The sequence below is a fragment of the Panthera leo genome, chromosome B3 (assembly GCF_018350215.1).
Source record: "Panthera leo isolate Ple1 chromosome B3, P.leo_Ple1_pat1.1, whole genome shotgun sequence".
In the NCBI taxonomy this organism is placed as follows: Eukaryota; Metazoa; Chordata; class Mammalia; order Carnivora; family Felidae; genus Panthera; species Panthera leo.
In genome coordinates this window covers 132,118,561-132,143,145 of record NC_056684.1, presented here as the reverse complement: position 1 = coordinate 132,143,145, position 24,585 = coordinate 132,118,561, and the positions used below count along the sequence as shown (strand labels likewise).

General features: G+C 45.9%; 1 protein-coding gene across 10 annotated transcripts in view; it reads left to right on the top strand.

Moving 5' to 3' along the window:
* FOXN3 (forkhead box N3) overlaps window positions 1-24,585 on the top strand; it is a 391,024-nt gene that overhangs the window by 257,570 nt on the left and 108,869 nt on the right. The gene's annotated exons all lie outside the window — the stretch shown is intronic.

Here is a 24,585-nt window from a genome sequence, read left to right as displayed (position 1 = left end):
TGGGGGTGGGGGCGCCTGGCTGGCTCAGTCGGTAGAGCACGCGACTCTTGATCTCGAGGTTGTAAATTCGAGCCCCATGTTTGGTGTAGAGATTACTTAAAAAATCCTAAAAAGATTTTTGTTTTTAATTGTGGTGAAAGACACACGCCGTATAATTTATTATCTTAACCATTGTAAAGTGTTGAGTTCAGTGGCAGTATATTCGCATTGTTGTGGAACCAGTCTCTAGAACTCTTTCATCTTGCAAAACTGCCTTTCTGTAGCCATTCAACAACTTTGTATTTCACCCTGTCCCCGGCCCGTGGCAGCACCATTCTATTTTCTGTCTCTGTGAGCTTCACTATTCGAAGGGAGCTCGAATAAGCAGCAGTATATAGTATTTGTCTTTTTTGTGTCTGGCTCGTTTCACTTAGCATAACGTCTTCAGAGTTCATTCATGTTGTCGCAGGTGTCGGAATTTCCTTCTGCATGATATTCCTTTGCAGGTGCGTATACATTTTGTTTATCCCTTCATCCATCAGCGGACCCTTGCATTGAATCATGCTTCTGTGAACGTGGGCATGGAACATCTTTTCACGTGTCCCTTTACCCTCACAAACTATGAATGGGATCATACCGTACGTGTTGCTTTGTAATGTGTGTCTTTACTGGACGCCGCACGATGTACATCTTCTCCTGTCAGTTAGTAATGACGTGCAGTCCTCTTCTGTTATCGTCCAAAGCGTGTGTGCCCTTGTATGGATTTATCTGGTTGTGGTTGTGCGTTTCGGTTGTTCTTCCTTTCCTGATGTTAGAACCGTGCCCCAGTAACCATGGGAAATGTGCACCTTTGCCCCCTTGCCTAGTAATAAAAATAGTAATGGTCGCATCTCAGGCTGGATCCTGCAGAAACAGAGCTTGAAGATTTGGATGTGAATGATTTACTAAGGGAGTATTCTCTGGAGAAGAGGAACAAGGGAGGCAGGGTCGGGAAGGGGCCCAGCAGAGAAGTCGTCAAGTCTAGTCCTAGGTCTAGGTTTGACTGGAGCATAATCACCCTGGCAAGATGGTCCCCCTTGAGTCAAGGGGTACTGTCAGCCTCTTACCTTGTGACTCACGGGCCTCTCGGGCCCTCAGCCAAGAGAGGGTCTGAGGAGGTACTGGGTATGAGCGGTTAGTGCAGCCCTCAGCTGCTGGGTGTGGGGTACAGTCCCCCTCCTGGTGTGGGTGGGTGGGGCATCAGCACCACTGCTAACACTTCTGTATGCCCCCAATGGTGCTAAGTACATCGGTGCTTATTGAATAGTCCTGTGGTCTGGGTGCTCATATTATCTCTAGTTTACAGATGAAGAGCTGAAATTGAGAGAAAGTAAGTAACCAAGTGTCCCACAGCTACTGAGGGGTGGGTAGCCTTGGAAGGCACACTCAGGGCTGTCCTACAGCAGAGCCTGAGCTCTTTCTCCATAGACTGTAGGACCTAACGATTAACTCCTAGAAGTGGAATTGCTGGACCAAAGAGATAGACATTTTATTTTAATTTTTTTCATGGTTATTTTTGAGAGAGGGAGGGGGAGGGAGGGAGAGAGAAAGAAAGATCATGAGCAGGGGTAAGGCAGAGAGAGAGAGAGAGAGAGAGAGGGAAACACAGAATCCGAAGCAGGCTCCAGGCTCTGAGCTGTCAGCACAGAGCCCGATGCAGGGCTCGAACTCACGAGCTGCGAGATCACGACCTGAACTGAAGTCGGATGCTTAACCGACTAAGCCACCGAGGTGCCCCACAAGATAGACATTTTAGATATGCACACCTCCCCAATTTTGTCTCCCCACCCCTTTCCCAAGTTGTATCGATTTATATTCCTTCCAACACTCTGTTCTCCTGCCATCTCTGGGTCTTGTCAATCTTTTAAATATTTGCTGATCCAATCAGTAGAGAGCTTTGCCTTAATTTCCCTTTCTTTCATTATTGCTGAGATGGACACCCTTCCCCATGTTTATTAGTTAGCTAGATTTTTTTTTTTTTTTCCCTCAAGCCCCAGTTTTTGGTTAAGGCCTTTTGCTCATCTTTGATGGTCCCTTACACAGAGTGTTGGAATCTTCCAGATGCCCCGCAGGGATTTGAAACGCTGCATTTATAGTGCACTTGTTTCAAGCCAGTGCTCCTTTCTATTTTTAGGCATTCACTGAGTTCTGTCTAGTCTCTTGCTAGGATCATACTCTTTTAATTATTGTGCAGCGTATTTTAAAAGAGAGAAACTGTTAGGATTTTGTTGTCAGCTCCATGCTAGCTGAAGGTCGCCAAGTCTAGGACATTTGTAGGCCCTCCAGCCCCAAATGAGCATAGATAGAACTTTTTTATTAGCCGTTAATAATGGTTATGCCACTAGATACGTTTCTCCAGTGAAGACACCATGTCTCTTTCCAGCCCTGTCTGTAATACTACCATTTGTATGGCAGGCCCTTTTCTTAAAGGTAGTGGGAGAGTTAACCTTGAACTCAGTCTTCCTTTGAATTACCAGTGTATCAGCTAGTACTGAATTGGCAGTTGAGAGAAATTTTGACTCAGAGTGGCTTAGGTATGAGTGAGTATCTGTTAGCTGTATCTCACTAGAAAGTCCAAGAGTGGGTCTGACGTAAGGCAGAACTTATTCCATGGCTCAGTCATCACTGTCTTCGCGTCCATCCCTTGGCATTCTTCAGTGTTGGTTCCATTCTCAGGCAAGCTCCTGGAGGTAAGGTGGCTGCCCAATCCAGCTGAGTCTTTGAAGGTCAAGTCCAGTGGGAAAAGACTGGATCTCCTACCCCCAAATTTGGGCCTGACTGCCACTGGCCTAAACACCAGTAGCTATAACAGTGGACAGTGTATGCTTTTTGACTTATGCCTAGTACCCAAGTGAATTTCGGGAGCCATTAGTAGAACAGAGAATGGATATTGGCTGGCCAGGAACATTAACATACGTCCTATACATTCACATTGGTAGAATGGACCTAAATGGTGTAAAGTTCATGATATCAGGCTCAGAGGGGAACCATTTTTAGAGACTGGGGCTTGCCTTGGGTCTGGTGACTTAAGGACTAGGGAATGCCCCCGTTCAAGTGATTCTGTGACTCTGGACCATCTGGGGATGCCGAGGCCATCAGTGATTCTTGGCAGAGCTTAGTGGGGTTCTCATCTTTTCTTTTCTTTTTTTTTTAAGTTTATTTATTTTGAGAGAGTGAGTGTGTGTGCATGCACACGTTCATGCGCAAGTGGGGGAAGGGCAGAGAGAGAGAGGGAGAGAGAGAATCCTAAGCAGTCTTGCACTGACAGCACAGAGCCTGATGCGGGGCTCGAACCCAGGAACCGTGAGATCATGACCTGAGCGGAGATCAAGAGTTGGGTGCTTAAAACCAACTGAGCCACCCAGGCACCTCAGGGTTCTCATCTTTTTGATGAGTGAGGCAAGGCTCAAGCCTGCCATTTCATTATTAAACCAGAAAATGACTCCCCAGCACCACAGAAGGACTCACTCTTCTTCAGAGACCAGACATCAAATGGCTGCAAAGGGGTGAAACGCACACTCAGGTGATGGAAAGTCAGAGACGCCCCCCTTGGCGAAGTGCATCTCCTCCCCAGTCTCTCGTTTGGGTTTTGCTGTGACTTAAATGGTTAGCTATGCCCAGATAATGAAGGTTTTACTTTCATTTCTTTTTCTTTGCTTAAAACATAGACTCCTCTTGAAATCCATTCCTCCCTTTAAAAATAAACTTTAAAGTCTAATACCAGAAGCGATCCGTGTAGTGGAAACAGCGGTGGCTGGCTTCCAGGTCTCTCTGTGCCCCTGATCGGTGTGTGGCTGTGGGTGAGTCACAGAACCTCTCCTGATCTCTATTTTCCAGTTTATGAAATGAAATGGTAGCACTAGATGCTGTCTAAAAAGTATAGAAATAGGGTCCCAGAATGATAGTCCAAAGCGGCTGTAGTAAATTACAAGTCCCGCCTTCAGCTTAAGGAGAAGGCCCAGGGAGGTTCAAGGGCCTATAAGAAATGATGGCTGGAGAGAGGGCCTCAGACCTTGTATTTTAGTTTGGGGTATTGAGTATAAAAAGCAAGCACAACCGTTTTAAAAAAGTAAAAAAAGAAGTATAATTTATGTGCTAAGAGAAGAGAGAAAATGGAGTCCTATGAAATGCTCAGTTAAAGCCTCAAAATGCAGAAAAAGAATGGAAGACAAAAATAGGAACAAAGAACAAAGGCAATGAATAGAGAACAATAACAAATATAGTAGATCCTAATCCAACTTGATCAGTAATCACTTCGAATGGCTGGCGGTAGTCTAAAGGAACCAATTAAAAGGCAGAGGTTGACAGAGTGGATCAAGAAACAAGACCCAGCTGCATGTTGTCTGCAAGAAACCCGCTTTAAATATAAAGACTCATATAGATTAAAAGTGGATGGATGGAGGAAAATGTACCATGCAGAAACGAACCAAAAGAAAGCGTTAGTAGCTGTGTTAATTTCAGACAGAGCAGACTCCAGAGCAAGCAAAGTTATCAGGAATAAAGAGGGAAGTTACATAATGATAAAAAGGCCAATTCTCCAAGAAGATAAGTTAGAAATCAGTTAACAGAAAGATAATTGGAAAATGCCAACATACATGGAGATTAAACAACACACTTACAAATAACACATGGATCAAAGAAGAAACCTTGGGAGAAATTTTAAAAATAATTTTGAACTGAGTGAAAATTGAAAGTACACCTTATCAAAATTTGTAGGATTCAGCAAAAGGAATGCTTCGAGGGAAATTCATAGTACTGAATGCATACATGAGAAAAGGAGAAAGATCTAAAGTCTGTAAGTTCCCATCCTAGGAAGCTTGAAAAAGAAGGACAAATTAAATTCAAAGTAAGCAAAAGAAAAGAAGTGATAATAATTCGAGCAAAAATCAGTGAAATTGAAAACAGGATATCAGCAGAGAAAAATCAATGAAACCAAAAGCTAGTTCCTTGAAAAGTTCAATGGAATCAATAAGCCTTTAGCCAGGCTAATTAAGATAAAAAGGGAGAAGACACAAATTACTAATATTAGAAATGGAAGAGAGGACATCACTGCAGATCCCAGGAACATTAGAAGGATACTAAAGGAATACTGTGAACAGTTCTATGCCTACAAATTTGATGACTTAGATGAAATGCATCAATTCCTTGAAAGACACAATTTGCCAAAACTCACACACGAAGAAATAGACAATCTGAACAGGCCTATATCAGAAAGAAATTGAGTCAGTAATTAATAACCTTCCAAAACAGCAAGGACCAGGCCCAGATGGACTCACTGGTGAATTCTACCAAACATTTAAGGAAGAAATTATACCAGTTCTCTACAATCTCTTTCAGAAGCAGAGGGAATATTTCCCAATTTATTTTGGGGCAGGCATTGCTCTAATACCAAAACCAGACAAAGACATTACAAGAAACTACAGACCAGTATCACTCATGAACATAGTTGCAAAAGTCCCCAACAAAATATTAGCAAATTGAATCTAACAATGTGTAAAAAATACTCATGTACTGTGACCAAGTAGAATTTATCCCAGGTATTCAAGGCTGGTTCAGCATGTAAACATCAGTGTAATCAACAGGCTCATAAATCATAAATATAATTAGCATTTAAACTACTACAAGAAGAAAACAGGATTTTTGTAGCCATCAGGGGAATCCCATACACATGAAGGGCCCACAATGCATAGGCCTCAAGGGAACTACCACCTGAACAGGGAATACCCCGTGCTACCCTGAGCTCTCTTGGACTTCAGTCACCCACTCTTCAGTGCCCCCTGCCTGTGCCCCCACCTGCCTCTCTCCAAGCCAGGCTGCTCTGCTCTCCCTCCGGCCCCTTTACACTTTATCTAGCCCATGACGTCCCCTCTGGCCCCAGCTGCCTCCTGGTCTCCTGGTAGCTTCTGCTTCTGTACCTCTTTCCTGAGTTTATTTGTGTAAGTCCAGCCCTGAGGACACCGAGTGGCTCAGCTCCTGCTTTCCAGCCAGGCCAAGGAGGTGAAAGGTGACCCAAAGCAGGTGTTCATTGTGGTCAGCCCTGGTTCAGGGTTCTTCCCTGGCCCTGTCAGCTGCGGCCATTGCTGTGGGCTCGTGTGCTATAACACATGGCCGTGTGCCTCGTGTGCTTGGCCGGGGGTGCATTTTCCTAGTGTGCGCTCACCAGGTATTGAGCTCACCAGGTATCCTCAGTCACCAAAAAGCGTGTTCCCACTTCAGTCTGAAGATATCAGGATTCTTTTCAGAGAAGTCGGGCCTATGATGGCCCTAGCAGCTGAGTTCCACTTCGGGCAATGGTGTAGAACATCCTGGAGGTAACTCCAGAAGGTCATTTTAGGAGAGCTAATTTCTACCCCGTAGGGGTAAATACAGTGTTTTAAGTTTGATATGAATGACTCTCCTGCCCTTCTTCTAGAATTGCCACCATCTTAAATACTGACAAAACTTTAAAGGTCTTCAGGCCCTTTCTTTTTCTGATGTCAGGTGCAGAGTGTCCCGAAGTTACTTCTCTCTGCCACATCCTCAGGTTTGATTAATGGGATTCCTTTAGAATTTATTGTCAGTGATTCTGGAAGGCTTGAAAAATTACACTTTTTCTCAGCTTTCGTTGACAGTGGAATTGGGAAGGATGGTTAGCTGATGAGGGCCATGGTCATGCACAAACCCTAGACTATAATATGATGCAAAACATGTGTCTCTAAAGTATAAGCAGGAGTACAACCTGCCAGTGAGCTTGAAGGAAATACTGAGGCTTGGTAAGTGGAGAGCCCCTGGGGGAGGATAGCAAAAGCAGAGACCTTTGGCCGCTTCAGACTTCAGCAAGAGCACGTCCAGGTTTTAATCTGGATCAGTGCTTTCCTAGGAAAGTTTGTGGACATACAGCATTATCTGGTGGGTGGGCATACTTACACACAAAACGTAATTGATTCCGTATTCCTCTCAGACCTAAAAACAGTACCCATGTTTGTTCTTAATAACAAAATTACTTGAATTTGGAAAATGGTGTAGATTTACACGGACCATCTGATGAGTTGCTCTGACTGTCCTACTAATACCAAGATAGAGGAGAAACAATCTAAGAAAAACATTTTGCAGATTCCAAGTAATGATTATTAAATTTAATACTAATTTAATTAGCATTCCATAGAGACTGTTTTCTGGAAATTTTGATGTAGTGGATTCACTAAGCAGCCCAGACCCCAGGCCTTTCAGTGGGAAATGGCTCATTTGCATTGTTTTGATCATGTTTAAAGTTAATCCAAAATCAATTTTTCTTTTTCAAGAACTGAAACACCACTGTTCCCTATTCCTCTTTAGAGGTCTGCAAACTTTTGTTGGAAGGGACCAAATACTAAATATTTAGCACAAAATCAACATATATATAAATGAAGGGGTGGGTTGTGTCTCAATAAAGTTTTATTTATGGACACTAGAATTTGGATTTCATGTAATTTTCGCATGTCATAATATATTCTTTATTTTAGTTGAGTTGAGTTGAGTTTATTTATTTGAGAAAGGGAGACAGCATGCTTGTGCACACACACAGGGTAGGAGCAGAGAGAGAGAATCCCAGGCAGGCTTCATGCTCAGCATAGAGCCCCACATGGGGCTCAGTCCCACGACTGTGAGATGACTGCCTGAACTGTTATCAAGAGTTGGACATTTAGCTGACTGAGCCACTCAGGCGCCCCCTTTTTATTTACTTTTATTGTTTTAAATTTCAACCACTTAATGTAAACACCATTTTTAGCTGTAGGGCGGTACAATTTGATCAGACTCTGTTTGGTTTCTACTCTACCTTTGTAGCTGGTGTCTTGTCTTTGGAGGAAAATATTCCTTTACTCCCCAAAAGATATGTGCATGTGATAGGGGCCCAGACTCTTTCTGTGTGTGTAGCTCTTCTCCTCCTCCAGCTTCCCCTCTAGGTAATGAAGCACCGTCTCTAGACTTGAGAACTTTGATTGCTCAAGACTTTACCACCAGAAACATGGCCCTGATGGGGGGGTGGGGGGGTGGGGGGAGGCCAGCTTTGTGGACTCTGAAAAAACTCTAGACTCATTCCCCACCCAGGGAATTCTGAGTGACTCTTGGAATAGAAGGAATTGAGAATGCAGACAAAGGTAGAAACTTTGAGATTCAGGCCGTTGGGTTTTTCAACCAGATAGCTAAGAGTAGTGAAAATGGTGGTGGTATTCTCCTAATTTCTTTGCAAGTATATCTATTTTAAAAGACTTAGGTGTCTGTGGTGTTTCTTTTCATCCTTATTCTTAGAGAAGTAGGCAAAAGACATACTTCTACAAAATGTAAGCATATGGTTTTGCGTTAGTACAATATTTAGGGAAATTAGAAAAGTTGCAAAAACATCCAGTTTTCCGAAAATGATCTGCGGAGAGTGGACAGTAAGACAAAGACAGATACGCATTGTATTTGGTTAAATCTGTTTAATAGGAATCATTCTTACTAGGATACCCTCCCCAAATCCTTAATAAATATAAAGCTTTTAAATATTTGTCCCGTTTTGTAATTAGTCTCGATTTAGCAGTGGCTCTTCCTGATTTGGGAGGAAGCATGCTTGACTGTTGCCAGGCAACGGCTAATCGCGGTATTAGCTGCCAGCAAGCTGTTGGCAGTAACAGTAAATTCTTTTGTCTTGTTAACAAAAAAATGAGCGTTAAAGATACAGCAGTATATAAAGTCTGTTCTGTTGTTCAAATATATATAACTTAGGCAGTAAATTCCTGTGCTAATATCACCTCGATGTGCTGCTGAAATTTACAGTGTGTTTAGAGAACCCGTTCATTCTTGTGCTTGAGCCACATCGAGGCTTCTCGTGGCATGAAAACTCAGAGAAGGGGGCAGTGATGTAATAGAGGTATTATTTTCTTAAGGTCTCCTGAAAAGAATCTGAGGGTTTTTGTTAAATGACGGGTTGTGAAATATCAGCAGACTTGTAGCATAAACATCCCATGTGAGGTCTCTGGTTCAGGAGCTGGTGCCCCCAGTTCCCTGTCACTGACCGCGGTCTCCGTTGCCCGCAGTGAACGCCCGGCGCACGTGGTTAAGTCCAGTGGCAGCCAGGACCCTTGTCCCCCCTCCACCTCCGCTCAGCCACACTTGATGCAAGTTTTCTAGGACAAAACCTCATAATTCTCACTTTATAAGCAGACCTGGCATGAATCATCCTTTGGACATGCAGAATTAAGAAGGAAGAAAAAACCCACTGTATCATTGGTGCTTGTTTTAAAAAAAATGAAGTTGTGCTATATCCCAGACTAGACCCCAGACCCTTGTCTGCACACCCTTTTCTGGTTACGTGTTTCTAAAGGACGCTGCTGATTGTCCCGTAGGGGCCACACGCCGCCATCAGGCTCTTTGGCATACGTTTTCTCACTTTATGCTCATACCCGATGCGGCAGGTGGGGGAGTCACAGCAGGTCCGATGGGCCACAAGGGGAGGAGCTGGGATAAAAGTTCATGTTCCCTCTGGTCTCCAAGCCTACTCTGCCGTCGCCTCAGTTTGGGTCTGGTATCCAGAAAGGTCCAGTTGCTCAGTGACCAATATAAAGCATCAAAGAACGGCCAAGATGTTGGATGTATTTCCTTCTTTATTTTCTGGAATTCTAAGAGCAGCTTAGAGGTGTGCAACAAGATTTAAAAAAAAAAAAAAAAAAGTACCCACATTTATAAGTTCTCTTCTCTCTGCTGCCATATTCTTCACCGCCTCTCCTGCCCCAGCCCCTGCCCCAGGCAGAGTCAGAAATCCCGCACAGCAGCAAGTATCTGTGTCCTGTCTCCACCTTACTTGTGCTTACAGTGTTTCCCTTAAACCAGGACTTGGATTTTCCCTGCCAACCTCATTGTTCCTTCCAGGCTCCAGCTCAGCAGAAACAAGTATTACCAGAGTCTGCAAACCCATTTCTGTCCCTTTTCAATGGGTGGGGTTTTTTTGTGTTTTTTTTGTTTTGTTTTGTTTTGTTTTGTTTTACTATGAGCTGAACTCCTTCGGCATCATGTAAACACGTTGGAGTATGTTAACAGCTGCCTCTCTTTTAAAGTGGAACTGGCTCGGAACTAAAAGGGGAACGGCTTTCAGGTTCTGCTCAAGTTTGCATGTGACAACATCAAAGCTATTTTTAGTGGAGTGATCACCAGCAAGAAGCTGAAACCGGCTGCTTTCAACTATAAACAGTGGAAAGGACCGTTTATGCACTGCTGCAGCTCTTGAGCCCATTTATATAGGAGACAAAGGGGTGTGTAAATCTCTTCTTCAAAGTTATGCAGGCATCTTGTGCCTTTTCAGAGCCCCATCACCTCTGCAGAGAAGAGTAATGTTAATTTAGCGCTTGGCTGCCTGGGCTCCAAGCTAAACTAGATGCACCGATAATGGTGAATTATAGGACTGTCCTACGTGTCCGTTCCGAAAGGCGATGTATAGATGCTCGGATACATTCCGTAAGCTTTTATTTCCTGTAGCTCACAAAACTCAGGAGACAACAGGAAATGAGAGGTGGGTTATATAAACATCCTACTCTAGTGAAAAGAGCATGAGTCACTTTTTAGTGGCAGGACCCTGGCGACTTCACCTTTCAGAATGAACTTTTCCCTAGCTGCAAAATGAGGACCATGATCCCAGTTCTGTATACTTTATAAGGCTGGCCTTTTCAGCAGACACTTACTGAATACCTCCTCCGTGCCAGCCACCAAGAACCTCAGACTAATGGAACAATCGGTCTCCTCTGGAGACTTCACAGTCTATAGCCATATAAACCGATAGATGACAGTGTGATACACATAAAGGGAACAGCATGGGAGTGGCTGGATCAGTTCTGGGCATAGGGAAAGGTGAAAAGGAAACGAGGAGCAGAATTTTCAGAAACACCGAAGAGTTTGCAAAGATGATAATGGAGGGATGTCTCAAGCAGGGACCACTGAGTGAGCAGAGGCAGAGCGAGAAGCATTCTGGTGTGTCTGGAGCAACGACAGGCAAAAGAAAAAAAAGAAAAAGAAAAGACAAGGGATGGCAGGGGATGAAGCCAGAGCAAGTTGAGCCAGTCACTTAGAGCTAAGGAACTTGGAAGTAACACCAGGCCACAGGGAGCCAGGGAGTGGTTCTGAAAACAGGACCGACTGGATCGTACAGATGTTCAAGGGGCGCCACCGCCAGTGAAAGCTTGTGCATTTGCAGATACACGAAGCGAAGCGGTCGCAGTTCACATGGTTAAGCATGCCCTGAGCAGAAACTGTCACCCCGGAGAGGGGAGGGCTGGGACCTCAGGCCCACCCTGGATGCCATGTCACGCTGTTGGGCCTTGCCTTTGAAGAGGGGCAGGTAAAAGGTACAGAAATAGCACACTGGGAAGACCTTTCCAAGCCTGATTGAGTGCTGAGCTGTCCCGGCAAGTTGGGTGGATGGCCCGTGTCCTTCTGGAGCTCTCGGGCCAGCTAGGCCCAACGAGGAGGGTGTGCGCCCCAGGCCTGAAGTGCGGTCAGTGGACACTCAAAGGTGAGCGTAATGCCCAGGCACCAGGAAGCACCATGTGTGCGTGGGAGTCGAGTTCTCCCCGAGGTTTCAGGAAGCTAAGGTTTTCCTGAATATGTTTAAAGCTTCAATTAAATTTTCTATGCCATGGAAATCCAAAGAAGAGGGAAGTGCAGAACAAAACAAAGCAAAACAAACAAAAGAAACCTCGCACGAAGCTACTCGTAATGTTTGTGCAGGGAAGGAATGCTCTGAAAAGTCCCCACGTACTACCAGATTTTGCCGAGTGCAGCCTCCCATATCTATACAATCTCCCGTATCTATAACTTAGGGCCAAGATGTAACATTGCTTTTTTGAAACTCGGGTTTTCTCTGAATTTAATGTACTGCAAAGAAGCTTTGCAGCATTATTTGCTTCATTTTCCTCTAAGGCATGGAATGAGTGTTTCTGTAAGTTTTCTAGAAGAATCAAACGCGCATTCGGTTTCAGGACAGTTATACGAGTCAGTTGCATAGGCCCTGGCCCAGTGATGTGGAAGGAGGACCGGTGGAGTTGGATGTCCAACCACTTACGTGGTTTGCCTGAGCAGGGCTCAGGGTACACGCGAGGACACCACGTTTGAGAACAGGAGAGAGTCACAAGCAAGCAGTGACTTTGGTACAGGTGGTAGGGAAGGTGACCAGGAAGCCCACGTGAGGAAGGAGTGGAGGGAACCTCTTTGAGGGGGCGGTCAGATCTTTACGCTCAGTTGCAAATATCAGGACAAAGACATATTTCAGGTGCTGATGCCAATCATAACATTGTTGCCTTGGCGGACAAGAGAGGTTACTATTTGGAAATGGAGATTGGCGTTGTGTCACTTCACAGTCAACCACAAATAGATCCAATATACTGTAGGGAAAACGTTTCCTAAGAAATGAACTTCTGTGCTGTTACGTGCACCTTCAGCGTCTGTTTGAGTGCCTGGGTGTTGATACCCTTGGTGTAACATTCAGGCAGAGGTATCCAGCTCTGTGTCACGAGCTCTCCGAAATCAGCATTTGTGTCTGTCGTCTTTGCGGTAGGGCGTGGGATGGGACTGGCTCTCGTGGGGAGGAAATGAATAATCAAGGTAAATCACAGTTTTCCCCAAAATAGGTCAGTTTCCCATCTGTGACCGGTATTCAGCATTGCAGAAAGTACCAGGAATCAGACTGTATCAAAAACTTGGATTCAACCTTGGATCCACATCTCGTGATCTCTACAAGCCTGAATGATGATGAATAGATCATAATGACTTTAGTCTCTATCAGGGAGGTTTTTCTCTGAAAGTTGTATCCGTTTGACAGAATAATGGGAGGTAACGTTATTAGCCTCATCTGCATTGGGAGATGTGTGGTTGTATGTCATGGCCTCAAAACGATGCTGCCGTCCTGGGACAGAAGATACGGACATGAGCCGCCCTTCCTGCCTCTGGGTTACGGGAGATGACTGAGGGATGTGTAGGACGCTTGCCGCTGAGTTCACGGCGAAACGATGTTTTCACTTAAGAGGCATTTCCTCTTAAAGGAGTCAATTCTTACGTAAAGATTTCCCTACGGTCACTTGTCTCCAGCTACACTGATTCTGTCTCAAGTCTCCAGTTGGTTCCACATGTTCAACCGGGTTCCTGGTACCCGGTCGAGACCTCCACAGGACCACTGCAGGGGAGAGAGGAGAGAAGAGCTGGATGTCATCAGTCACGGAGCCCCTCCAGCCCTGCACGTCCGGAGGGCAAGGCTGGGAGCTGTCCCTGAGCCCCCTTTGCCATTCCATCTTAAAGAACTGCCATCAGCAGACAAGCTGCTCCTTGAGGGGGCCTGGTGTCTATATTCATGGGGCAGCAGTACCAAGACTGGGAAAGTCCATGAGTAATCCTCTAGATTTCAACCCCACCCTCCACCCCCCGGAACACACCCAACAGTATACTAAGCGACTATTCCTGGGGCTGTGATGGTCATCAGTGTTTATGGAGCACTGGGGACCAGGCTGTATGTTGAGGGTCCAGCTCGGGGGATGAGACCTTTGGAGGATCTGCAGTGTCCCCGGGGAAGGCAGGTGCAGAAACAGCGAGACGGTTGGTACTGAAGTCCATGTGTCCCGGACAGTGCTGTCAGACCTCCAGGAAGAGACAGATGAGGGTCAGGTCCAGTTAGTCCTCATGGAAGAGAGAAGATTATTGATGGTTCCTGTCCAACAAGAGGCTCTATTATCTAGTTTCATTCATGGCATAGTAATCGAGGGACCCAAGGTCAGTGGTCTCACAGGTATGTGTCCAGGGCTGTGTGTCATCCTCTGTACAACCCTGAATCCTTTGTCTATTTTCCCATCCGTGTCCCTGCCTCTTGGAGGACAGGATGGTTTCTAGACTACCACGTCCCCATAGCAGGTGTAAAAGCATGTTTATTCAATGAACGGACACATGAGAAAGGGTGGGCAACCCCAACCCCATTTTGAGAACCTTGGGACAGTAGAGCAGAGCAGCACCACCTGCCCCATAGTATCTACTAGTCACTAGGCAGTGTCTGCTTATTTTATTATCTATCTATCTATCTATCTATCTATTATTTATTTTAACATTGTAGCAAAACGCATATAATACAAGTTTATCATCTCAACCATTTGGGGGAGTGGGCAGAGCAAGAGGGAGAGAGAGAATCCCAAGCAGGCTCCACGCTCAGAGCAGAGCCTAATGTAGGGCTTGATTCCACGACCCTGGAATCATGACCTGAGAAGAAACCAAGAGTCAGACGCTTAACCGACTGAGCCACCCAGGTGCCCTGCCCCTTAACCACTTGGTTCAGTGCAGTTCGGTACATTCATTTGTTGTACAACCATCACCACCACTGATCTCCAGAACTTTTTCATCTTCCCAGGCTGAAACTCTGTACCCATTCAAACAGCAGCTCCCCAGTCTCACCCTGGCAACCACCATTCTACTTTTTGTCCTTTAGGATTTTGACTACTCTAGGTACCTCATCTGAGTGGGATCCTACAGTCCTTGTCATATTGCGACTGGTGTATTTCGCTTAGGTTAATGTCCTCACGGTTCACCTGTGTCACGCATGTGTCAAAACGTCCTTCTTCTAAGGCTGAGTCCCGCCGTGTGTATATACCGTGATCTTTGTCCCTTCCGCCGTTTGTAGACATTTGGGTGGCTTCCATTTTTTGCCTATTGTGAATAGTGCCACTATAAACAAGGGTGCACAACGATCTCTTTTGAGTTCTTGCTTTCAGTTCTTATTTTGTGTACGTCCAGAAGAGGAACTACTGGATCCTATGGTAATTTTTTGAGGAACCTCCATACTGTTTTCCATAGTGACTGCACCGTTTTAAGGGAATATTTCAGTTATTTACCTCTTCCTGTGTGTGTGCGCGCGCGTCTTGCCTTTCCTCTGCGAGTTTTGCAAATGTAGTCTTCCTCCCTTCTGCTCAGTTTATGTCCTTTGAACCAGATTAGTTAAAATCTGGCCCCACGGGCAAGTTTGAGTTAATGCTACGATAGGCTGGGTGGGCCACACCTGCACAGGTGGCCCAGACTGGGGAGCTATTGGCTATCTCCCATCCATCCACTTTTAGAAAGCAGAGTGTATCCCATTGGCCGCCCTGGCAGATGTCTCCTGGGAAGTCCCAAGCTGCTCCAAAGATTGAGCTAGAACCAAACTGGCCCTAGACTTGTAGCTCTTGGAACAGCTGCTCAGCCTTCCTCAACTCCACCATGTTAATTGTGATTAGTAGGTTCATTTGCATCTAAAAGGAGTTGTTTTCTTATCAGCACCATTGAGTTGGGAACCAGTGTGCTCCATTTATATAGAGTGGCCCATTTTAACCAGGCCCATTAAGCAGTAAAAGTAAATGTGGGTGTTTTACAAATGCAAATATATCATGCAAATAATGTACTTTATGCTGAATGATGCCTTGGTTTTCATATGTAAAATTAGAAACTGTGTAGCGCGGAGATAATGATAAACACCTTTGCATCTGTTCATGAAATGTATCATGAGCTGTATGCATCTGAAATTGTAGCTGGGGTTTCAAGCAGTATTTCTCCAGTATACTCAAACAGCACTCCATATTATCAGAAATATACATGTACTTATCTAGTTATTTATATATTCCTAAGTAATCAAGAAATCACAGAAAAGAGTAATCTAAATTACCTAACCTATTACTTACCGTCAGTGATGAGATTTTTAATTTTGTTTCCATTTTTAAAGATTTTTAAGTTTTTATCTGAGCTGATGATGGTGAAGGAAAAAATGTTACTATACAGGCTAGTTCCTTGGTAAGAGACTTAATTGTGTCCATAAGAGATTTTTAAAAAATCCTTAGTGTTTGAAGTAATTCTCTTTTATGACCGACAGACAGTAGCATTTCTGTTGTTTTATAAAATTCGCCAAGTAGAATAATGACACCCATGTTCTGTATACATCAAACTTGGCCACATTCGAGGAGGGAAGTCACCTTCAGTCTCTGCCCACATGGGGTTTCTGCTCTTTGGAAGTCAAGACACAGACCTATGGAAAGTGAATTAAAGGTGTAAAAAGACATCAGATCAGAAAATACGGCAGAATATGATCAATTCCCAATTGGCTGTACGGGCGGTAATTACTAGACCAGTTCAGAGTAGGGGAGAGGTCCCAGGGTGGCAGTGACCAGGAACATTCTCCCTGGGATCTGTGATTTGAGTTGAGCCATAAAGGACAGATTTGGACCTGAACAAGAGAGGAGAACACAGGAAGAGGACATTTCAGGCAGGGGGAAACAGAATTGGTTTGAACGGGCCTTGGAAGTATATGGGGTCCATGTGTCTTCTGGAAACCTGCTCAGGTGGCATACTGGGGAACAGGGGGAACACGCTGGGGAAGATCAAGGCTTCTGACTGGCAGAGAACCTATTGGCCTTGATTCTGCCCTGCAAGCCACTGGTTTTCACACACTTTTGTAATCACCAAACTCTTCAAGTGAGAAATTATGTGGAAAGTCAGTATATAGGACACATGAAAAATCACACGCTTTGTTGACATTGGAGCAGGACCTCACTAGGCACCCATTCCCCCACCCCCACCGTTGGACACCTCCCGAGGGCCTCCTGAGGAGCAGTCGGCACAGCAAGGGCAGAACACATGAAGATGCTGTGCCTGGAGAAGGCTGCTAAGGTGTTAGACAGGGCGGCCTGGGATTGGGGGGGTGTTGTTGGGGCACTAGTGAGAACACCTGCATGTGGTTTGACCCAGTAGAGCAGAAACACAAGAGACCTTGCAAGGAAAGGGTTGGCAGCAGTGGGTGACAGTATGGGAGAGGAAGGTGTTGGACGCTCCAGAATTTTGAACTTGAGCATGTTACGGGTGATCACCAAAGGATGAAAATTTTTTTTTCGTTTTTGTGAGGAATGCTGAGTTACATTGTAAACATTGGATAGGTGTCAGCTCAGACACCCAGCAGGTGTCTCAGTGTTGCAGGCAGTGAGTGTACCATGGGGAAAGAGAGCCAGCCATAGCCATGGACACTGTTGTGGGTTGAGTCATCTACCACCCCCTCCCCTTCTATGTTGATGTCCTAACAGTAATACATTAGAATATGACCTTATTTGGAAATAAGGCCATTGCAGAAGTAACTAGTGAAGACGGGGTCATACTGAAGTAGATGGACCCCTAAGCGAATATGAAAAGGGGGAAATTTGGACACAGATGAGCACACACTCGGAGAATGCCATGTAAACACGAAAGGAGAGACAGGGCGGTGCATATGTAAGCCAAGGAATGCCAAAGATTGCCGTCAACCCGCGGAAACTCAGGGAGAGGCACGGAACAGATTCTCGCTTATAGCCCTTAGAAGGAACCAACATTGACCGTGGACTCCGAGCCTCCAGAATTGTGAGACAAGAAATTTCTGTTGTTTAAGCCACTCATCTGTGGTATTTTGTTATGGCGGCCCTAGAGGACTCACAGAAACATGAGAAACCCAGGGCAGTGTGGAAGTGCCCATGGGGACGACCAAGGAGGCAGAGGCAGAAAGCCCAACCCTCCGTTTACGCGATCGGTGGGGTGACAGTCAAGGGTCAAGTCAGGGCACAGCCAGAGATAACGTTCCACGGTCTGGAGAGAAGGTCAGCTGGAGATGCAGAATTGGAAAAGCTAGATTTTCCATGGGTCCATGAACTCTTCTAGGAAAGAAATAGGAGGAGAAAAGAGAGAGGGCTAACGTTCTTGGAATGCCCATAATTATGGGGTCCAGGCTGGACAGAGCTCACGGGACATAGAGTAAGGAGAGTGGGATGAGGAGAACCAGGCCAGAAGGGTGTTTGAGATTAAAATTGGAAAGGATTTTAAAGGGATAATGTCTAAGTAATTAAATAGGTAATGTCAAAAGTCATAGAGTTTATGTAATCAGGAAAATAAAGGCAGGCTTCTCTTGTGAGCTCATGGAGGAGTGGGGGGAGGCTGTCATGCCATCAAGGGCCCTTTGCTCGATGTGAGAGGAGTGTGGCCAGTCCTTGGAGACAGCGATGTGCTGGGGTCAAGGCTGGGCACGCATGCCAGCTTGGGGGCTTTGTTAGCGCATGGCAGAGCTATGACAGCTGAGGAGAGAGTCTGGATACTAGCTGAAGTTTGATGATGGGTGCGATAAGAAGTTACTAGCCCTCAGAAGGGGGAGGTGAGTGGAGACAAGGAGTCTCCACTCCTTGTGGAGTAGTAGAGGGAGGATAGGTTCTAGAGGAAAAGAGGCCAGTAGGATGCCACTTTGCAAGGAAGAAGGTACAGACACAGGTAGAAATAACGGAGCCTGAGTGAGCTTATGCAAAATGGCTTTGGTTTTAGAAAAGAGGAGGTGACATTGCCTGATGGAGGTGTGGAGAGGGAGGTCTGGGATTTGGCAAGTGGGAGAAGATTGGGGCCAGCCTAACTGGGTTGCTGACCACCAAGCCGGTGGTCCTCACCTGGAGGCAGTTTGATATCCCAGTGGTGGCAGCATCCGGAGGTAACTATAGTTGTTACCACAGGGGAAGGGTTGCTACTGGTATCTACTGGGTCGAGACCGGGGAGGCTGCCGAAGATCCCAAAATGCACAGGACAAGCCCCCATGACAAAGAGCTCTCCCGCCCCAGATGTCAGAGCAAAGTGAAGAAACCCTGGGGAGGTCCACAGCGGTTCTCCCTCCCTGGGGAGGTTCTCAGACGTGTCCAAGGAGGGAAGCCTTAAACTTCACAGTGTGCTGGGTGGACCATTTTGAAACATTGACCATCGCTCTTACTCCAGGCCCCTCTGTCCGGTTCTCATGGCCGTTTCAACCCCCAGCACATCCAGGGCCTTGGCTGTGATGGGCACCCAAGAACTCTTTGCGACATGATCCGGTTGGAGGCAGGATGCGTCTCTAGTTTTCACACTTGGCTAAGGTAACAAAGCGACTGCGTTTCTTCCCGTGGTCCGTATTTTGCCCTCAGGGTGATCTTGCCGTGCTCTCCGTTGTAGCTTTTGTGGTCACGGATCGTTTTTGTCTAAGTGTTTCAGAAATGCCTTCCCGAAAATTGGCCAGTGCTGGTCTGTGTCCACCTGACCCGGGAAGGTCACTGTGGCGGCCTCACTTGTCAGTTTGGGTCTGCGCAAGTTTCGGTGCGGAGTTCTCTTTTTATTTCAGCTTGCTTTATTTAGAGTAGGTGGCATCTCCGAAGCTGCTTCTCACAACCTATTGAGTTTTAGAAACTGTTGGTGGCTACTTGGGGCTGAGGAACATTTGCAATGAGCTAAGCATCCAGAAAGGAAAGAGGAAGATGAAGGTGTGGCTGCCTCATCTGTTCCAGGAATGAAGAGCCAAACTGGGAAAGTGCGCGAGACAGAGGGGAAGTGGTGGCACCGAGCACGTCACTTCAGTTCTCCGAACCTAATCGTGGGTCGTCAGGATCACCGCCGGGATTCTTGCAGCGTACTGAGCATCCGTTGTTGCGTTTCATTCCCCGACACTACGTGCTGTCATTGCCTCCATGTTGCGGGCATGGAGTTGAGACTTGGCCAAGTTGAAAGGCGTTCAGGCTCTGTTTTTGCACAGACTCCTGAGTCCAGATCTTGTGCTGTCCCCACCACACTGGATGGAACCAGGCAGCCACTGAGATCCCTTTGAACGCCCTCATGCCCTGTTTTATCTGGAAGGTTATAAAAGTATCAAGAGTGTTCCCGAGAATTCTGAACGTTCGTCTATGCGCTTTAGTGGTGCTTCTCAAATTGTGAGCGATACTTTATGAAACTTGATCCCTTCTTACGTGTGTTTCTGTCCAGCCTGCTCTGATTTCTTCATCCCGAACTTCAGTGGCTGGCGTCTTTCACCCAAGGAGTTTGTGGTCATATGTGTTATAGGTCACATTTGTTTTTCAGTTATTTCCTGGTAATGAGTCTACAGTTAGAGATAAAACACTAGACTTTCAAGTATGGGGTTGGAGGGGGTGGGGGGGATTTCCCCATTATTGCAAGTGCTTCCAGTGTTTGATTTCTGGGTAAACACAGTCTGGTGGTAGACGTCACACGTCCAAAGGGATGGCCTTCACATTTTGATTCCGGTGCTAAGAATATGACTGGAGGCTGTTCAGTTGCCTCCAAGTATTGGGCAGGCTCTGGCCTCTGTAAATACTAGATCCGGACAGGCTGGTCTCACTATATCCGTTGCCTTGTCCTTAGTTTGGGTTTTCTGCTTTTTAGTGTGCTGTGGACCTTTCTAGCAGAGCTGCTACCTGTTCCTCCACAGACACAGCACATAGGTTGGTCCTTCGCTGCCTAAAACCCTTTAGACTTTGAGTTCTTTCTTCTGGTGTCTATCTTGCACTTCTTCCTTCACTCATTGGCTCTCTCTCCGTCATTTTAGGTTTAAAAAGTTTAACTGTATTAATATATATATATAACATTAAATATTACCATCTTAACTGTTTTCTTCAGTGCACGGTAGCGTTAAGTACATTGACGTTGTGTAACCGATCTCTAGAATTCCTTTCATTCAGCTTAGAGCACTGCAATTGTATGCCCATTAAATGATTCTTTTTTTGAAAAAAATTTTTGGATTTCATGTATTTTTGATAGAACACAAGGCAGGGAGGAGAAGAGAGAGGGAGACAGAATCTGAAGCAGGCTCCAGGCTCTGAGCTGTCACCACAGAGCCCGACGCGGGGCTTGAACTCACAAACCGTGAGATCATGACCTAAGCTGAAGTTGGATGCTCAACCTACTGAGCCACCCAGGTGCCCAAGATACATTCATTCATTCATTCATTCGTTTAGAGACAGAGAGAGACGGAGCACAAGTGGGGGATGGGCAGAGAGAGGAGACACAGAATCTGAAGCAGGCTCCAGACTCTGAGCTGTCAGCACAGAGCCCGACGCGGGGCTCGAACCCACAGACCATGAGATCATGACCCGAGTTGAAGCGGGTTGCCCAACCGACTGAGTCACCCAGGGCCCCCCCCCCCCCCCCCCCCCCCGCGCCATTAAACAATTCTTGACCTTTGCTTCCCCTCAGCCCCTGGAAGCCTGCGTTCAGCTTTCTGTCTCTATGAATTTAACCACTGTAGTCTAGTACAGTATTTGTCCCTGTGTGTCTGGCTTGTTTCATTAGTATGATGTCCTTGAGGTTCACCTCAAGGTGTAGTATCCTCTTGTGGTGGTGATGGTATCCTGTTCTCTCTTTTACGGACCAACAGTTCACATTTGGTAGCTGAGTTCTTAGAAAAAAGTACTTTTCTTCATTTGCTTTTCATTACCCTCACAGAAAGTCCAGACCAGTGTGTGGGTCTTGATTAGTTACAGTTGTCTGGGTCTCACGGCGATGGAGGCTCACGAGAGGAGGGAAAACCCATGCCAGATCGCATCATTATGCCAAGAGCCACCTTAGGGCTGTACAACCTGTTAACCCACGGTGTCCCTGGGGAGTTCAAAGTAATGCAGCTTCGATTGTACAGCACTTCCTGAGGGCTAAGACTCAGCAGCCGCTGGGTCTGCTGTTCGAGATGGTATCATCCCTCCCTTGGGATTTTTGCTGGCTCAGCTCTGATCTTAATGACCATCCGGATCAATGTGCTCAAATGCCAGGTCACACGCTGCCTTTCCGGCAGACAAGGCTCTCTTCACCTGTTGGTCAGTTTCTTTTGTCGCAAGTGGGTTTGTCGTGTAGTGCTGAAGGTCATGGAATTTTGCTGGAGCGTTATTGAAATGAGACATTGGTGGACCCCGCGTTGTGGTATCTGCTAATTACGAGCCCACGTGTCTGTCTTTCACATGCGGTGAGCCCGATTGCTTTTTCTAGCCTGGAATTTTGCCTTGAGATTGTTTTTGTTTGTACGTTTGTTTGTTTCAAGTTTTCATTTAAATTCCAGTTAACATATAGTTATACGTAATATTAGTTTCAGGGGTAGAATTTAGCGATTCATCACTTACGTGTAAACCCCAGTGCGCGTCACGACAAGTGCCCTCCTTAAGACACATCACCCATCTAGCCCATCTCCAACCCACCACCCTCCTTCAACCCTCAGGGTATTCTCTATAGTTAAAAGTCTCTTAGGGTTTGCCTCTCTCTCTCTCTCTCTGAGGGACCATCCAAAAGAAGCCTGTAGATTCTCTGGCTAGTGAGCTCTAACGCTTTGCAATTAACATGACAGGAACCAGCTTTACTTGAGCTAGAAAGAGACCATAGGTGAATTCATCACTGACAGTGGGAGCCAGGTAAGAGCAGGTGGGTGGGCCAGTCCCAAATCTCTCTCCACGCCTGGAGTACTGATTACGTGGGCAGTGGTGCAAAACTACCAGAATAGTGATCAGTGACTTAGGTACATTAAAAGGATGCTGTAGAAATTGCTGAGTAGATTTCTATCATACAGAGAATTTTCCTTATCTTAAACCACTGGATTTACGCGACCTCGGCTCCCCACATTTACTCCATTCCTGGCGTCTAGTCAGTTTTCCGCCAAATCAAGGTCAGGATAAAAAGGAGATTTGGGTGGAAGTAAGCTGGATATTCAGGCTCCTGCGGTAATACTCAATTACTGAATGCTCTCAAAGCACCAGCTCCTCTATAATGAAGTCCTCAGTTTTTAAATATCTTTAGAAGTCAGGTGATTCAGGATCGGCAACAGCCAGCTTGCTGTTTCCTGCTTTCTTATAAAAATAAGATGGTAAAATTCCAAGGAGCTGGCTGGAGTTGCTAAAAGATAATCTTGAGCGTTTTAATGCACGTTATTTTCCGTGCATCTTTGAGCCTTAAAGGCCGCCACAAAATAGGACAGGAATCAGACGAAAGAGAAATCAGCTTGCCATGATCCTGCAGCCCCGAGACCCCGCCAGATCTGGTGTCCTATGTGTCAGCCTGGCCATCCAGAGGCCACAACGGCCAGAGCTTAGAGGGCTGCCGGAAAAGCCATAGGTTCGGTGCATTAATCTTGCTTCCTACTCTGAGTATAGTCAACCCCAAGCAAAACAAAACCCTTACGTCAGGGTTCGTAAGTGCGTGTTTTCCGGCACGTTTGACATTATTTTGATGTTTAACCGTGTTTTTATGTGCTGTCGCACTTTTCTGCCTCCCTCTCCGCCCCTCACCAATCACGTAACGCGTCCCTATACCTGCTGTGCTGTGATGTCTCTGGTAATGAAATTTTGGTCAACAGAATGTGTCACTGGGGTTGCTCCTTGTTAACAGTATTGATTGCCATCCTGTTAGTACCAGAGACCCTGGCTGATTGGTAAAGTGTTCATTACATAGCCCCTCAGATGTCTTACTATGTGTGCACATGTCCACTGAACTTAAAAATCTGTTACCAGACCAACTTCTCCCTTTTGTGCTGTGATCGACAGCGCATTAACCAGTATCACGTGGCGTGGACTATTTTAGTGAAGGTAATTTATACTGCCTCCTGCGTTGGATGTAGGAACGTTTTTGACTAAGTGCTTTCTAACATTAATCTAAACCGATCCTTGATTTAGAATAACCTACTTCCCACTCTAAGGATATTTTACTAAGACTGGCTTGATTCTAAAGTTTCTCCCTGGGTGTCTTAAAACCGTGAAAACGCTCATCTATAAACGTAGTAAAGTGTCTTTGTATATACTGATCTTCCTTATTTTCTTGCCTCTCCTCTTACCAGACTGTGGGCGGTAGCACATCTACAAAATGTTTTATAGGCTACGGAGTGCAACACTGTAAGCCAAGAAATTGAAAACAGGATACGAAACAAGGGGATGGGGGAGGGAGGGAGGCCATCACAGCTCTTTCTGTAATGTTAAGGATTTGGTGAGGATAAAGTCCGAGGAAGGCAAGGTCGCATTTCTCACAGGCAGGTGCCACTAGGAAGTGATAGAAAACCCACTTGGTCCCGGCAGACACAGATAGAAGTTCTCTGCCACGTAAATTCATAAAATTAGGAGTAAATTAGCAACCATTCTGAAGTTACAAGTTGTGACGTTGAACTGTGTGAATTTGCCGTGTCGTTTACCCGCAAGTGATTTCAGTGCCCAAGAGGGAGAAGGGTCAGGACGGTAACTGGGATACCCACACAGACAGGTTCTGCCCTGTGAAATACGAAGCCCATTCAACTGAAACCTCATGGGGTTTTGTTTTTTTTTTTAATTTATTTTTTTTTTATTTTATTTATTTATTTTTTTTTAATTTTTTTTTAACGTTTATTTATTTTTGAGATAGGGAGCGACAGAGCATGAACGGGGGAGGGTCAGAGAGAGAGGGAGACACAGAATCTGAAACAGGCTCCAGGCTCTGAGCAGTCAGCACAGAGCCCGACGCGGGGCTCGAACTCCCGGACCGCGAGATCGTGACCTGAGCCGAAGTCGGACGCTTAACCGACTGAGCCACCCAGGCGCCCCTATTTGATTTTATTTTTTTAAACATCTGTTCATTTTGGGGAGAGTGCAAGGGGGCGGGGGAGGGGTCCGGAGAAGGGGACAGAGCATCTGAAGTGGACTCTGCACTGACAGGCAGCCAGCAGCGAGCCCAGTGCCGGGCTCGAACTCGTGACCCGCAAGATCATGACCTGGGCTGAGGTCAGATGCTCAACTGAATGAGCCACCCGGGTGCTACCCAAACCTCACG